Source organism: Mauremys reevesii, linkage group 5 (assembly GCF_016161935.1).
Source record: "Mauremys reevesii isolate NIE-2019 linkage group 5, ASM1616193v1, whole genome shotgun sequence".
Classification (NCBI taxonomy): Eukaryota; Metazoa; Chordata; order Testudines; family Geoemydidae; genus Mauremys; species Mauremys reevesii.
This window is the reverse complement of record NC_052627.1, coordinates 95,059,495-95,073,675: the sequence shown is the minus strand read 5'-3', so window position 1 is coordinate 95,073,675 and position 14,181 is coordinate 95,059,495. Positions and strand designations below refer to the sequence as shown.

The 14,181-nt window shown below is 41.8% G+C and overlaps 1 protein-coding gene across 6 annotated transcripts in view; it reads right to left on the bottom strand.

Moving 5' to 3' along the window:
- The window catches only part of APBB2 (amyloid beta precursor protein binding family B member 2), a 291,641-nt gene extending 277,960 nt beyond the window's left edge, over positions 1-13,681 (bottom strand). For 4 of the 6 annotated variants that reach the window (XM_039541018.1, XM_039541029.1, XM_039541025.1 and 1 more), the window contains exon 1: positions 13,512-13,678. The gene's annotated coding sequence lies outside the window, so the exon portion shown is untranslated. Of the gene's footprint in view, positions 1-13,511 lie in introns of all 6 variants that reach the window. The other 2 variants (XM_039541016.1, XM_039541019.1) reach the window with 2 other exon arrangements.
- Between the last annotated feature and the right edge of the window lie 500 nt (positions 13,682-14,181).

Sequence of the window (14,181 nt, the reverse complement as noted above, 5' to 3'; positions counted from 1 at the left end):
CTTTGAGGGATCCTCTTGTTCTACCAAACATTGCAACATCCCTGCATATCTTTGCACTTCTTTGTTTTGGCTAAGTCCAAAAAGGGAAGAATCATGAGGAAAAAAAGCTATTATCATTTTTTGTGTGTATTTTTTTTTAATTGTACTGAAAAAACACAAGAGCTGGTTGATTTCTTAACCAAAAAAGGTGCAGATAAGCCTCTGAGCTTTAGGATTCTTACCTAAGCTCTTTCGAGATTCGGCCCTTACTAATCATGCCCAGTCCTACTGCTCAGTCACTCCAGAACATTCTCCATGATCATCCCCCAATCTAGGGTTGCTGCTATCCTGAAATGTGTAGGATCCTCCTGATTTTTCCAAGTCAATTCCACTTGAGGAATGTTCAAGAGTCCCCAGACCACATTCCATGTCATTAAATATCATGTTATACACCACAATGACATTTAGGACATGCCACTTTATCATCATGAGGTTGAACGCTGAATTTTCTTCAGGACAAACTAAAAAAATTCCCCCACCTAAAATAGAGTAATTTTAGGTAATAAATATAACAATTTGTGACTTCTTAGTCTCAGTAGTACGTATTTATAATAAACTTCACAAGAAACCTATTGGCCGATAAACCTCATTATCTTTATCATGGTTAATATATTTTCTCTGTTATTTTGTGTTTGTGGGCCTCAGAGCAGTAAGTTTAGCAAATTTTAAATTCATATCAGGACTTACAGAACTTCAAAAAGGGACATAAAGAATCCATGTAGAGAAAGCGCCTGGGATCAGAAGTTCTAGAAGCGGGCACAGAGAATGCAAAGTTTGATAAATATTCATGTAATGGGGCACACAGACGGGGGGGGAAAAACATGCTGGTTTTTTTTATAACAACTCTGTAACCAAGTATAGTTTGTAAGAGGATCTTGCACATTTCAAAAATAGTACATATACATGCTTTAAAAGCATTTATTTGGATTGAATTTTGTGAATAAAACAGCATTAACATTTTATTTTAATATTTCCTTAGGTGGCTATGAAGTCAACATAAATAAATAGTTATACATAGAGCTTTCCTTTTTCGTGGTTTATTCATTCCAATTTTGGGGGTGTATTTTTAGCAATTTTTGACGTCAAAAAAAAGTGGGGTTTCAGAGCTCTCTTTATATATACACTGTAATGAATAATGCACATTATAAAACACAATAGTGCACACTACCAGAGTCTACATGGACCATTTAACATGCAATACATCAGTTATCTTTAGAAATCATACCCCTGTAGACTGCATTACTGCTCCATGTAGACAAGCCCTTAGATGCAAGTAACCATTTCTGGGTTTTTTCTAGTGTTTATTGGCTGAACACAAATTTCATTTTTATTTATCTACTTATTTATTGTATCACAGGTATTTTTTCGTGGTTTATCAATTAAAACCAAAAATCAGAAGCCCTAATTATATATAATAAATTTATCCTAATCCCCTGCATTTATACAAGGAAAAAGACTGATCAGAGGAGGAGGAGTAAAACTTTTTTTTTTTTAAGATTACTTATATTCAAATACATTTAGGAACCCCATGTTCCACCTTCAACCATTTTTGTTGTTATACTTGATAATTCTTCTCCCTTAATTTAAGAATAAATTACAGATTTCTTCAAATTTTAACAGTTTATTTTATAGACTGTATGTGACATTTTCATAGGCGTATTTAAGTTGTCTGAAATCCACTCCCTTATTGATGGGTCCAACACTATTCCTGTACTTCAACAGAACATTTTTGCTATCACTGGTAATCCAAATGGGTTTCCCAAACTCAAAATTCCTACCCTTCCAAAAAAAGTTAAGTTAAACGAAAACAAACTCCTCTTGATATTGTCAATAATTCCTCTATATACAATGCCTCTGTGACTTTGTAAAATAATTTGTTGTGGGAGAGTAAAAAATGTTTTCGTAAAGGCCAGAAAACTTATGTTGAATGTTTTATTTTTTTTCTAACAAAAACAAAGCTCAAATTCTGTAGTCAGTTACATTAGTTTAAATAGTCTAGATTTAAACAGAAGATTTTGGCTACGTATATCAGGCATGATCTTTCTTATATAAATCCATGCCCACTGTCGTTTCCTGCACAGTTCAACTAAACTATGTACATCTATGTGTGTTTTCAATTTCTTTATCAACATTTTAAATATCCTTCCTGAGGTGAGGCTTCTACAATTAACTGGATCCACCCAGTTCCTTTCTTAATGATGGGAACTAGTATATTAGTCACCTTCTGATCTGGTACTTCCTGTGTCCCTTGTGAATATCAAGAGTCCTCACCAAAGGCTGTACAGTTTCCCTTGTTACAGCCTTCTAAATTATGAGATGCGGGTCATCTGGCACAGTTAACTTTTAATAGTTCTATCTGCTTTACTTGTTCAGTTTGCACTTAATTCTTCTTCCTGTGTACCGTGAAAACATATCACTCTTTCAGAAGTCACCTTCCACCTCTTGTGGGAATATGATGACAAGTAATTCATTTACGCCTTGAGAAACATCATCCTCATTTCTCACTAAGTTTCTGGTCCCTCAAATATCTATTGTCATCTTGCCCGTTGGCTTCATATGTTCTCAAAGAATTCATTATTTTTCTCTTTACTTGACTATATTTTATTGTTACCTACTAAATTATTTCACATATCAACTCTTACAAACAACACAGGAAACCTTCCCAACCTTAGTCCACCATTTCCAGATTTCCTCTTTCAATAAGACATCTGCTCTTACATACAGGGCTGGTATAAGGGTATGTCTCCATAACTGACGTTAAAGCGATGCCACGGTAGCGCTTTAATGTGGCTGTGTAGTTGCAGCTCCAGCGCTGGGAGGCTGTAATAAAACCACCTCCAGAAGGGGAATAGCTACCAGCACTGTATCACTGTCTACACTGCCACTTTACAGCACTGAAACTTGCATCGCTCAGGAGGATGTTTTTTTACACCCCTGATCGAAGAAAGTTTCAGCACTGTAAGTGGCAGTGTAGACAAGGCCTAAAGGAAGTGGTTTATGTGTCATCATATAAGTCTGAGGCTTTAAGACTCCTCACCTTCATTGCCAGACACCCTGCATCTAGACAGGACAACTATATCCTCCCGCACACTCAGAAGTCCTACTAAGCAAGCTCTGTGCTTGCGACAACTACAACACACACAACTCTTTCCATCCTTTTGACCCTGTAAGCACCACTGGCAGGACTAGTACACTACCCTGTACTCTACAGGCAGCAACTGTCTCCTTGTTATGCATTTGTACAGTGCCTAGCACCATGGGGCCCTGTTCCCTGACTGGGACTTCTAGGTGCTACCATAATACTAATTATTATTTAATACTTAACTGCCCATGTGCAATCAAAGGACTATGGAGACAGTGGCAGTCAATCAGGAGAAAATTGTGTTCTCTTCAGCTACTCTCCCTACCTGCTCAAGGCCTACCAGCCTGTCAAAGGTCTACTTACTCTGTTGCCCTCCAAACCATCTTGGGACTGATCTCCCCTTGCCCTGCACCTCATGTGTTCACTTACGCCAATTCAAGGACAGCACAAAATTCTGCTATTTTGATTTGGGGATGTTTTATACTCAAAATTCACTCCTTCTGCATTGGTGTAAATGATCTCACAGAGGCAGGGCAAACAGAGAATCAGGTCCTTGATGTCTTCTCCCCACTGGTCACCAGGGGGAGCAGATGTTTCACTCTAATCAACCACCCCACTACAGCAAGTGATTAGCAGCCTACAACATGCCACTTTTTCTAACATATCAATAACCCAGTTACAAAGCATTCTGGGACACCTGCACAACCACACAGAGCCAGGAGCTCTGGTTGTCAGGAGGATTTTGATGGCACTACTGAAGACAGTTCTCACGCAGGCTTGTCTACACTTACAGTGCAGCTGCACCGCTGTAGTTGTTAGTGAAGACACCACCCACGCTGATGGGAGAACTTCTATCAGCGTGGGTACTTCACCTCCCTGACAGGGGGCAGCTTTGTCGATGGGGGATGCCCTCCTGTCAATATAGCATGGTCTACACCAGGGATTAGGATATTCTACACCCATGAGTATGCAGTTATACCAACATAAGTTTGTAGTGTAGACCAAGCCTCACTCTCACCCCGAGACTACAGGAGGACAGACACAGGACCAAGCCAGCCAGGCCACATGCCTTCTCTCCAGAGACTCAGATGGCTCTTCCTAGAAAAAGGCTACACTCCCATTCCAGCAAACACGTACACAGATGCTTAACCTGACAGCTGAAAGTTGTCCCAAACAGAACTTTTCTATTGAGGGTTCCCCCATTGCTTTCCTAACTCACTCAATGGAAGTACTCACATGTATAAAGGTCAGCACATGTGTATGTGTTTTCAAAAAGCAATTGCTTCAGGCTGTCATCCTACAATCTGCTTCCCTTCCGTCACCACCAGAGGAGTCTCCCATTACACCAAACTCCAGATCTTTACCAAGCTGACAAGAGAACTACCCTGCTACTACTCTAGTCCAGGCAAACTGCAGAGGATGGAGGCATTTGTGAATGGCAACTGAGCCATACTGAGAACTTATTTTCTAGAGCAATGTCTTACAGCATCAGTTCTCAAACTGGGGGTCGCCATCCCACTTTAGGGGTGTCACCAAGGCTGACAGACTTGCTGGGTCCCAGGGCCAAAGCCAGAGCCTGAGCCCTACCATCCCTGGTGGTGGGACTCAGGTCACAGGCCCCGCACCTGGGGCTGAAGCCCTTGGGCTTTGGCTCCCCCACCCGGATCACGGGTGTTCAGGCAGGCTCAGGCTTCTGTCCCCATTCCTGGGGTCATGTAGTAATTTTTGTTGTCAGAAGGGGGGTGATGGTGCAGTGAAGTTTGAGAATCCCTGTCTTACAGGATATAACAAAAATGTGGTGATTTCAACATGATAGAGAAACCTCTGCAATGAAAGGAAGGAGAAGGGAGGCCTGCATCAACAATAGGGAAGAAAGGAGTACAGGAAGCATACGTACATAGCATTAGTCTATGTCATGCCCATGGGAAAAGGTGGGGAAGGTTCCGCCGTAAAGTCCACCTTAACCACTAGGGATGTAAAATATTAAGCGGTTAAACAGCCCACTGCACTCTGCACCAGGACTGTGTCACCCTGCCCCTCTGAACATGCCACTTCTTCCTCTCAGTGTATAAATACCTCCTCCCCTTCTGCTGGCTGAACTTGTTAATGATATAAACTGATATGTTAATAGTTTAAACAGGTACTTTTAAAAACTATATTTACATCCCCAATAACCACTACACTGTCCTCCCCTCCACCATATCATATGGGACCCCAACCCTTAAGAAGCAACAACAGGATTTTCCCCAGGTATTTTAATAGGTTGGGAGCAAGCTGTCAAAGTTTCCTAGTGGAAGGGGAAAATATAAGAGGTTTAACAATTTAGTTGTGTTTATTTGAACTATCAGATGGCAAAAAAAATGTGAGGGAGCCTTTCAAAGAGAAGAAATAAAACCCAAAAGCAGTTTTATTGCTTATAATTTGGGAGACAGCTCTGAAGTTGGGGATTACAGAAGTTTGCTAATGACCCCATATATATATCTTACTTATAGCACAGCCGGCCTCTCTCTTTTACCTATCTTCCTTTTCCCGACAAATAATTCCATTATTATTGGTCACATAGCACATTTCCAGCACAACATGCTTTGTGGACAGGAAGAAAGATCCAACATTTTCAAAAATGGGTTTGTGATATCTCAACATAGTCATTTAAATAAGGACTGAGGAGCCTATAGGCACTTTTGACAACCCTGACAGTGGTCTCTGGCCTGAGGATTTTACAATCTAAATGAATACATTTTAGATGAAGGATGGGATGTAACAAAAAGCTAATGACTAAGCACTAAAGTCTGACGCACATATTGCTAGTTCCACTTTATTTTTGTGGTGATGTATTTTGTTAATTGTTCTTCCTTCCAGCAACACAGAAAACTAAAAAGAAATTCATCTTTACTACTCAGTCACTTGCTTTCTGCTACATCCCATTCCCCAGCCTTCATCATCTCTCTTTATCCTCTGGGAGACCCACACCCCCCTGTGCACAAGGCATCCACCAGTTCTGCCAGTTATTTTGGTCTTGTGCTGGTCTGTTCCGGCTTCGTAGTGTCAGGTTGATGATGTAGCCATCATCATCTATATGTTGCCTATTTAGATTGTAAATTCCTTGCGGTAACATGTTTTACACCTAGATGCTAAGGAGTTTGGTGCAGTACAAGTGCCATAGATAGATTAGACCTTGCCTTCCTACTTTTTTTTATAAAGCACCTAAGACACTTTTGAGGCAACATAAATATCCGAAGTTTAATATTTTTATTAATACCCTTCTTATTGCAACCAGCCAGGTTTCAGTTATATCTATATTTTATTCTCCCCCCTCTCCCATGAGCCCCCTGAGAGTCTTTCCACTGTTTCCAGTGGGCTTTGGATGAGGCTCTATTTACATATCCCATCAGAGCTCCTGTTTAATACTCCTTAGTGAGGTAATGAATGGCAATTAAAATGTCCTGCATTCGCTTAGTCATTTAAATAAACTTTGTGAAGTTTAAATCAGGATTTAAACACAACATAATGGAAAATAATCAGGTAAGCATTTAATTTCCAATGCAAGTGCACACTTCTCCACTTACCTTTCTCCCCAGTCAGACCCATTCTTTTTTCAGCATATTTTCTGTGCCTCTGCACAACTCATGGGCAGTTTCCCAACTGCCACTCAATACAGTACCTTGCTAAGAAGCATTATTTCATAGAAGTAAATAATGTATTATCATTAAAATAGAGTCAAACAAATGGTGTCTAGTAACAAATCACTTGCCATATTACCAAATCACTGTTTTAGGTTGTTTGTTTATATGAAGATATGCATTAATATACAGAACGGTTCATTATCAAGTTATGAACTAAGCAGTTGATTATTAAGGACTCTATAGTATCTCCTGCCACCATTTAAGAAATTATACTTGAGAGGTTTCAGATAAAGGGTTAGTTAATTCCTACCAATATTAGTGGTGCCAAATTATTACAATTTAATGTCTACTGACTGCCTGGAGAGCGTTCTTGTCAGTGAATGCTACAAAAGAACAGCATGCCTCTACAAATAGACATTATCAAAATACTATATGTAAAAACTTGAAGAGTTAGTCTCTTCTGCTGTTAAAAACAAATTAAAACACAATTTTTGGATTAACAAATTTACAGATCATTTAACATCTACCAGTTTCTCTCCCTTTGGAAATTAAGTATGCTCACTTATACTCCATAATTATATGGAGTGCAGAAAAAGAGACCACTCCTAGCTAATAAACATATGAAAAATTATTCTTTACTCAACATAAAATTCTGTGAACCACATATTTTTAAAGTGACAGCATCAAAAATATACCAGGTGTAATTGTTTTAGAAAAATCTTACATTTAAAAATAAATAAATAAAATAAATAAATAAATAAAGCATTGGAAATGTTCTTTTGTGACTTTTTTTAAAATTCAGTTGCACCTATGTTTTAAAGTCAACTGGAAAACTGTTCAAAAGCATATCATCATGGCAAAATTCACCTACAGTTTCCAAAAATCAGAGTTTTACCATGGGGCAGGTAAGTCTGCTTTGTCTGTGGGAGATACCTAAAACATACTACAGTATAGTAGAGAAGACAAAAGGAAAACAAACAAAAACAAACAAACAGTACAGTACAGTTTAGTTTCTCTGACTAACAAGAACCAGTGGATGAATCTAAACTGGTAAATGACTGCTGTGTTTTGGTGTGATCAGACCAGTACTGCAGTGAGATTTTACACAATAATTTTAAAGCAGTGGAGTCACGTGACATATGACAGTATATTTGTACGGCTCACCCAAAGATTTGCTTGGAGACAATTACCACTGCAGGAAAAGTTCATAGTGTGTCCAAATCAAAACATGGCCCACATTAGGAAGCCTCTGTTTTAAAGAGTGTTGGAGCTAAATAATTTTTTAGTCACTAGAAATGAGCAAATCTCTATCAAATATTATTACTGTTGCAATATACTAAAATTAGATCCAATAGTTTATATTCATAAATAATTTCCCCAGAGTAAACTATAGCCTACTCAGTTTATCTACCCCAATTCCAAGACATGTATAAATGCATCAAACCTTGAGCTCAGACCACTAATTTAATGGGTAGACCATGTCCCCTTAATCATCCTAATTCATGTATAGACTGCATATAAAAAAATAATTCTTCTCATTAATCTTTTATACAGAGATGCAAAGTTGGTTTCGACAGTAGCCTTCACTACTGAACAAGTAGACAAAAATATGTTTTCAGAGTAGACAAAATAGCTTGGCAAATTTTTAATAAAACTCTACAAATGGAAGTGTGTAATTGGCAAAACACGGACAGCATGTGCTAAAAGTTGGAGCTATGCAACCTCAGATCTCATAAATTAAATAGGGTTTGGCCTTTTAGAACCTGGAAAAGCAACCTCCAAGGACAGCCCACAGTGCTGCAAGTAACCAAGCTGGTGATTCAGCATCGGCACTGTTTCCCACTGAGGTCTAGAGTCTGCAGTCTGATCTGTGCAAGTAGACTGCTGCACGCATAGGGAGTCCCACAGACTTCAGTGGGGCCCTCACAGGGGTCCACATCACAGGTTCAATTGCAGATCAGCTCCTAAGATATTATTGAACCAGCACCCCAGGATCTTTCAGAGATGTAAAACTAAGTCCTCTTCATCAAATGGCACTTTTTGCAATGTCTTGGTCAAATTTCACTGTAAGTGCATCCCTAAAATTCTTCATATAGTTTTGATTCATTCCCCCTCCCCCCGCCAAACAACTGGCATGTACTGTTGCCACCCCAAAATGTTTACTGCATTCCAACCAAAGAGGGCTGCATTTCAGTGGTATATGAATCCTGTTTATACCAAAACTAGAGAGTGCTTTAAGCCCTTTCAGGACAAAAGAAACTACACCTCTTCCCCTATATAACGCGACCCGATATAACACGAATTCTGATATAATGTGGTAAAGCAGTGCTCCAGAGGGGCGGGATCAAAGCAAGTTTGATATAACGCGGTTTCACCTATAACGTGGTAAGATTTTTTGGCTCCTGAGGCTATTTGGTTATATCGGGGTAGAGGTGTATTATAAAAATTATTAAAGCACTGTAACCTATCATTCTAGATAACTTGTCTCATCTTCTCTGAATTATGGGCATTGATATAAATTCCACAAGCAAAAATTCAAATGGAATTTTTTCAAAATTTATGATGATTTTACTATTATCTCTGCCATCTTCTAGTACAGAGGTGGGCCTACCCGGCCCCTCCCCTGCTGTCCCCCGTCCCCCACAGCCTCCGCTCGCCATGCCGGCAGAACGGTGGTGTGACTGGCTCCAGCCAGGTGGCGCAGTTCAGGGGCAGATTTCCAAGTGAACACAGGGTGCCCTGACATGGGCCCCCCCAACAACAGGGGGACCCAGGGCCAGGCACTCGGGCAGCTCAGCACCAGAGCACCCCCCGCGGTGGGGAGGGGCTGCACTGTAGGGGCAGGGGCACTGGTGGGGGGTGCGGGTGGGGGGAGCGTGGGCGGAGGACTCAGCTGGAGTACCGGGCGGCCACGCAGCTGGCCGGAAAGAAGCAGCGGTTTGAAGGGGAAACCGCTGCTTCTCTCTGGCTGCGTGGCTGCCCCTGCTCCTCCTGAGTCCTCCGCCCATGTTTGCAGGGCCACATTCTAAAAGGGCAGTCAGGGGACAAGGAGCAGGGGGGGGGGGGGGGTTGGACACAGCCTTCCTGACCCTCCATACCGTTTCACAACCCCACTGTGGCCCTCAGGCCAAAAAGTTTGCCCACCCCTGTTCTAGTAACAATATCTGCACCACAGCACAGAAAGGTGGTTGACCTTTACATTACACAGATTTCTCTTTTCAGGAATTTATAAGTGAACCGGGATTTATAAGAAGCTGGTACCCAAAAGTCAATTTGGAAACAAGTTTTTAAATTTTTCCCTGTTTATATTTTTAAGTCAGTTCAACAAGTTATAAGGGCACATAAGGAAGTTTACCATTCCAAGTCACCTCTTTGCACATAGTTTTGATTTAAAAAGAAGTTTCCATGCAATTAGGTATTGCTATGCCCAATTCCTCAGTAGTTTCGAGGAAAAAAATTCCAACTACCAAGATATTTTTTGGAAGTGGCTACTAAGCATGCCACAAATCTACATCTCAAAATAATTTTACTAAAGCAAACATAACTATACATTTTTAAAATTGGTCCAATGTCTATGCCAGTGGTTCTCAAACTGTGGGTCAGGACTCCAAAGCAGTGGTCCCTCCCCCAGGGCCACCAGCAGAGGTTGGACCCTGCTCCCCTCTGGAGACACAAATGCTGGAGCAGGCAGCTAGTGAGATCCCCACCTTCCTGGGGACGGCAGGTGGGCAGCAGGCTCTGGCCATGGGGCTCCAACCCCCAGCTACGGGATTCACTCCCCCATTGCCCTTGGCTCCCACTATCTCCGCCAGCCCATCATACATTCCCCCCGAATCCCACCTACCGACTTCCCCATCCAAGGTTTAATTTGTCCCCAGGCTTGCCAGGACTGAGTAAGTCTGCTGTGAAATGTAATATTTATTAATATTACTTTTCACAGCCACAGACTTACTAGCTAGCAAGTCTTTAAAATAAATAAATAAATGCAAAACAACCAACAAAAAAGACAAGAACCTGCAAGAGCACTTTGTGTTTTCATCCTGTTTAGGTCCAGTAAAGAATAGATAATCGTACATTATTTTTATTATTGAGTCTGCAAAAAGAGTCAATAAATTACAATGATTTGGACATGTGTATGTGCATATCTGTTTTTCCTAAAGTTAAAATTGTCAACGAGGCCACCAGCAACAGTTGGTGGCTGCACTTTGAGGCCACCATAAATTTTGTTGTGAGAACTCCTGTTTGCACTATAATAAGTATTGCTATTGTACATTATCAACGTGGAACTTCACTTTGTCTCCAAGTCCAAAAGACTTTGATTCATCCTTATTCCTCATTTGACAGATAAAGGTGATGCAAGACTGATGAGTCAGTCAGCTTATCACCATCTACAGACCAAATGCCAGAATTAATCTTCACCTTGACCCTGCCTCTGCTGAAACCCTTATTTCATGCCATTTCAAGTATAGAAGTTCTTTCTTTACAAGCTTCCTAAATTCCTACTCTAATTCAAATATTGAATCTGACTACTCTGAGTCCTATTCCATACTCCTTAGGGAAGCACTGACTTCAATGACAGCAGAAGTCATCTCTTAAAAAGTACAAGATTGGGCCACATCCCATTCTCATCGTGACTGGCTTCTCATGTAGTCAACCATAAATCTGAGAAACAGAAGCCAGGTCTCCTGACTTCAAGTTCTGTGTCCTATCACTGGGAAGCAGCAAAGAATCCTGTGGCACCTTATAGACTAACAGATGTTTTTGCAGCGCAGTTCGTGAATGTGAAATTCCCCCTTGGATTTAAGCAGTTATTTTTTTTTTGCTTCATCAGCAGTGTTATTGAAACATATATAATGCTATAATCTGTTAATCTATTCTCTCTACTACAGCTCTCTTCTAGCTGCTCTGACGCTATCACTGGGAATGCTACCTATGCTATTTTGATCTAATCCTGGTTGTCTCCCAAATTCGGAATGCCACATTTGCTTGAGCTGCTTTACTGATTGAGAATTCTTCTCAATTCTCAACTCACCATAAAACTATTCTTCCTGAATAGTCCATACCTTATTCATCTTAATTTCACCCGTTTAAAAAAAAAAATAAACCTCATTCCTTCAAATGATAGATAGAAACTACTTGGATTTTTGTATGGTTTATTTAAAATTGTTTTTCCATGCAAGGAAGTTAAAAGACTTGTCACAATGATGTTGTGAAATGTTCACTACTATGGACTCTTATTTATTGAAATATGCTACCTTCTCGTTTTTAAAAAGATTGTGTTACATATACAGAAAATAGTTTTTAGTACAACATCATCAGCTAAGTCTGATGCATTCAAAATAATTAAAGCATGAGCGACACCAGAATGATGACAATATCAGATCTAGAATTAAAATTTATAACATGTTGACATGGCTCTAGAGGACATACAATGCCAGCAGCAGCTAAAAGTGATGTATCCTTATCTGGGTTTTAGAATCCTATGGCATTTGCAGAACTCATGGTGAATTACTAAGATTTACTGTGTATGTGGTTATTGTACTTTATGACTAGTGTAGTGAGTAATTGCTTTGCCTTCACAAGTTTGAGGCTTTTAACACAATTTTAACGTCATTCTTTGTATTACATAAAAATGCAAGCTTTGTGATCCCTATCTCTCACTTCTAAACAAGTTCAACCCAATGTCAGAACCACTGTGTCTGTTTTTGGCTTTTCAATGCATGTCCATTATGCAATTGTTACTGTTTCATAAAAACATCTCTTAAAAGTCTGTAAATGCTTTGAAAAATATAAAGGGCTAGAAGGATCTAGTGGAGACAATGACAAAAAAATCCCATACACTTCAGTGGTGCAGGTTCAGGCCCTATATGCTGGATAAATAAAACCGTAGCATTTTTACAATAGCCAAGATTTTGAAATTACTTAAAACTTATCTTATAAACTGCGTCTTCTTTAAATAAAAGGAAAAGCCAAATTCCACAAATTAATATATATATATATATATATATATATATATATATATATATATATATATATATATATATATATATAGCTTCCAGGGGTCACTTTCTTCTACATTCACTGTTCAAATGACTTCTACAGTGTGTGCGCGCTGCACCACCTCTCGGTCCTCAGACACTCATCACACCCCGCTCCTCTCCCTGTGGGCCTCCGCACGGATAAGGCTGGAGAGGAGAACGTGAGCTACAAAGCCATGTCTATTGGAAATCCCTTTCACTTCCTTCTGCCCCTCATTTCATACCCACAGCGCCCAAGCTCCCCCTTGCTGTTTAAGCCCCGCACTTTCCCTTGCCCTCACATCACCACAGCCAGCATCCTCTCCCCGGGGACAGCTCAGCTCTGCCCGGCTCCTCTGCTGCGCGCACACACATGCAGGGGCTGCGGCTCCCGCCCTACCCCTCAGCTGACGGCCGGGAGAGGCGGCCAGTGCGTGGGGCTGGTAGCACAGAGCCGGTGATGTCCCGCACCACCGATACCTTCTCCGACCCCGGGCGCGCCCTGCGCCCACAGCCGCTGCAGGGAGCGCGACGGTGAGCGAGGCGCGTCCGCCGAGCACGGGGCAGCGCTGCTACAGCAGCTGCGGCTGGCGGAGAGCGGAGCCCACGTTCTCCCGCGGGTGCAGCCCCACAGGCACGTCCTGCCCTTCCCCGGCTCGCCCCACGCCCGCGCCGAGCGCAGCCCAGCGAGGCCAGGCGAAGGGGAGCCGGAGCGCACCTGGCCGCTGCGCTCCGCCTCGCCACACTTACCCCTGCGCCTCCCGCCGCTGGGGCTGCTCCCTCCTCTCGCCCACGCCAGGGGCGTCCAAAATCAGCTGCGGGATGTAACCAGCCTTCCGGAAACGCTTTCCCAGCTTGCTGCGCTTAGCCCAGGAAACAATTCCGGCCTGTGGCTGCGGCTGCGGCTCTGGCCCCAGCTCCGGCTCCTCCTCCCGTCCCTCCTCCCTCGCCACCGCCCGGCGCAGAAGGAGCTGCAGCACCCGAAGCGTTGGGAACATGGTTCACTTGAGTCCTCTGCCTGGGAAGGGGGGCGACGCCCTGTGTTCGCTGCTAGTTTTGCAGCTAAATTCGGCACTGCCGGATCCTGGAAAGACCAGGCTGTGGGGCCTGGCTACAGCGATGAAAGGAAAACAGCAAGAACGTTTAGGTAGCCAGCAAGCGGGTATCTGAGCACCAGAAACAATAAGAGGCATTAAATCTGCGTGGGTGGGTGTGTTTCTCCTTCTCCCAAGAATCCCCCCATGTCTCATCATATCTGCATGCCTGACTCTTTTGTTTCACTATAAAATCCTTCATTCCCAATTTTCAGCGTACAGTACATTTCTATAAATATACTCTAAGGGTCCCCCCTGGTTTGTAGGGCAATCCTTTAACCAGCCTAATCCACATTTTAAGATTGTTCTGGAAAAAACTGATTTGA